Source organism: Pseudophryne corroboree, unplaced genomic scaffold, assembly GCF_028390025.1.
Source record: "Pseudophryne corroboree isolate aPseCor3 unplaced genomic scaffold, aPseCor3.hap2 scaffold_469, whole genome shotgun sequence".
In the NCBI taxonomy this organism is placed as follows: domain Eukaryota; kingdom Metazoa; phylum Chordata; class Amphibia; order Anura; family Myobatrachidae; genus Pseudophryne; species Pseudophryne corroboree.
In genome coordinates this window covers 201,421-204,777 of record NW_026970081.1, presented here as the reverse complement: position 1 = coordinate 204,777, position 3,357 = coordinate 201,421, and positions in this window count along the sequence as shown.

Below are 3,357 nucleotides of genomic sequence, written 5' to 3'. Positions count from 1 at the left end.
TTAAAATTCTAATTCTAGTGTCCTTCGTTTGGGAGAAAAATGCAATGGTACAAGACAGCTTTTCCTTGCCAATATCTCTCTTTTGCAAAGAGCTGCGCATTGGAAAATTCAGGGCTATGTCGTGTAGATGATGGTCTAACAGGAGGCTTTAAAATTTTCTTTCTAGTGTCCTTCGTTTGGGAGAAAAATGCAAAGGTACAAGACAGCTTTTCCTTGCCAATATCTCTCTTTTGCAAAGAGCTGCGCATTGGAAAATTCATGGCTATGCCGTGTAGATGATGGTCTAACAGGAGGCTTTAAAATTTTCTTTCTAGTGTCCTTCGTTTGGGAGAAAAATGCAATGGTACAAGACCGCTTTTCCTTGCCAATATCTCTCTTTTGCAAAGAGCTGCGCATTGGAAAATTCAGGGCTATATCGTGTAGATGATGGCCTAACAGGAGGCTTTAAAATTTTAATTCTAGTGTCCTTCGTTTGGGAGCAAAATGCAAAGGTACAAGACAGCTTTACCTTGCCAATATCTCTCTTTTGCAAAGAGCTGCGCATTGGAAAATTCAGGGCTATGTCGTGTAGATGATGGCCTAACAGGAGGCTTTAAAATTTTCTTTCTAGTTTCCTTCGTTTGGGAGAAAAATGCAATGGTACAAGAAAGCTTTTCCTTGCCAATATCTCTCTTTTGCAAAGAGCTGCGCATTGGAAAATTCAGGGCTATGTCGTGTAGATGATGGCCTAACAGGAGGCTTTAAAATTTTCTTTCTAGTGTCCTTCGTTTGGGAGAAAAATGCAAAGGTACAAGACAGCTTTTCCTTGCCAATATCTCTCTTTTGCAAAGAGCTACGCATTGGAAAATTCAGGGCTATGTCGTGTAGATGATGGCCTAACAGGAGGCTTTAACATTTTCTTTCTAGTGACCTTCGTTTGGGAGAAAAATGCAAAGGTACAAGACAGCTTTTCCTTGCCAATATCTCTCTTTTGCAAAGAGCTGCGCATTGGAAAATTCAGGGCTATGTCGTGTAGATGATGGCCTAACAGGAGGCTTTAAAATTTTAATTCTAGTGTCCTTCGTTTGGGAGAAAAATGCAAAGGTACAAGACAGCTTTTCCTTGCCAATATCTCTCTTTTGCAAAGAGCTGCGCATTGGAAAATTCAGGGCTATGTCGTGTAGATGATGGCCTAACAGGAGGCTTTAACATTTTCTTTCTAGTGTCCTTCGTTTGGGAGAAAAATGCAATGGTACAAGACAGCTTTTCCTTGCCAATATCTCTCTTTTGCAAAGAGCTGCGCATTGGAAAATTCAGGGCTATGTCGTGTAGATGATGGTCTAACAGGAGGCTTTAAAATTTTCTTTCTAGTGTCCTTCGTTTGGGAGAAAAATGCAATGGTACAAGACAGCTTTTCCTTGCCAATATCTCTCTTTTGCAAAGAGCTGCGCATTGGGAAATTCAGGGCTATGTCGTGTAGATGATGGCCTAACAGGAGGCTTTAAAATTTTCTTTCTAGTGTCCTTCGTTTGGGAGAAAAATGCAAAGGTACAAGACAGCTTTTCCTTGCCAATATCTCTCGTTTGCAAAGAGCTGCGCATTGGAAAATTCGGGGCTATATCGTGTAGATGATGGCCTAACAGGAGGCTTTAAAATTTTCTTTCTAGTGTCCTTCGTTTGGGAGAAAAATGCAATGGTACAAGACAGCTTTTCCTTGCCAATATCTCTCTTTTGCAAAGAGCTGCGCATTGGAAAATTCAGGGCTATGTCGTGTAGATGATGGCCTAACAGGAGGCTTTAAAATTTTCTTTCTAGTGTCCTTCGTTTGGGAGAAAAATGCAAAGGTACAAGACAGCTTTTCCTTGCCAATATCTCTCGTTTGCAAAAAGCTGCGCATTGGAAAATTCAGGGCTATATCGTGTAGATGATGGCCTAACAGGAGGCTTTAAAATTTTAATTCTAGTGTCCTTCGTTTGGGAGAAAAATGCAATGGTACAAGACAGCTTTTCCTTGCCAATATCTCTCTTTTGCAAAGAGCTGCGCATTGGAAAATTCAGGGCTATGTCGTGTAGATGATGGTCTAACAGGAGGCTTTAAAATTTTCTTTCTAGTGTCCTTCGTTTGGGAGAAAAATGCAATGGTACAAGACAGCTTTTCCTTGCCAATATCTCTCTTTTGCAAAGAGCTGCGCATTGGAAAATTCAGGGCTATGTCGTGTAGATGATGGCCTAACAGGAGGCTTTAAAATTTTCTTTCTAGTGTCCTTCGTTTGGGAGAAAAATGCAAAGGTACAAGACAGCTTTTCCTTGCGAATATCTCTCTTTTGCAAAGAGCTGCGCATTGGAAAATTCATGGCTATGCCGTGTAGATGATGGTCTAACAGGAGGCTTTAAAATTTTAATTCTAGTGTCCTTCGTTTGGGAGAAAAATGCAAAGGTACAAGAAAGCTTTTCCTTGCCAATATCTCTCTTTTGCAAAGAGCTGCGCATTGGAAAATTCAGGGCTATGTCGTGTAGATGATGGCCTAACAGGAGGCTTTAAAATTTTCTTTCTAGTGTCCTTCGTTTGGGAGAAAAATGCAAAGGTACAAGACAGCTTTTCCTTGCCAATATCTCTCTTTTGCAAAGAGCTACGCATTGGAAAATTCAGGGCTATGTCGTGTAGATGATGGTCTAACAGGAGGCTTTAAAATTTTCTTTCTAATGTCCTTCGTTTGGGAGAAAAATGCAATGGTACAAGACAGCTTTTCCTTGCCAATATCTCTCTTTTGCAAAGAGCTGCGCATTGGAAAATTCAGGGCTATGTCGTGTAGATGATGGCCTAACAGGAGGCTTTAAAATTTTCTTTCTAGTGTCCTTCGTTTGGGAGAAAAATGCAAAGGTACAAGACAGCTTTTCCTTGCCAATATCTCTCGTTTGCAAAGAGCTGCGCATTGGAAAATTCAGGGCTATATCGTGTAGATGATGGCCTAACAGGAGGCTTTAAAATTTTAATTCTAGTGTCCTTCGTTTGGGAGAAAAATGCAAAGGTACAAGACAGCTTTTCCTTGCCAATATCTCTCTTTTGCAAAGAGCTGCGCATTGGAAAATTCATGGCTATGCCGTGTAGATGATGGTCTAACAGGAGGCTTTAAAATTTTAATTCTAGTGTCCTTCGTTTGGGAGAAAAATGCAAAGGTACAAGACAGCTTTTCCTTGCCAATATCTCTCTTTTGCAAAGAGCTGCGCATTGGAAAATTCAGGGCTATATCGTGTAGATGATGGCCTAACAGGAGGCTTTAAAATTTTAATTCTAGTGTCCTTCGTTTGGGAGAAAAATGCAATGGTACAAGAAAGCTTTTCCTTGCCAATATCTCTCTTTTGCAAAGAGCTGCGCATT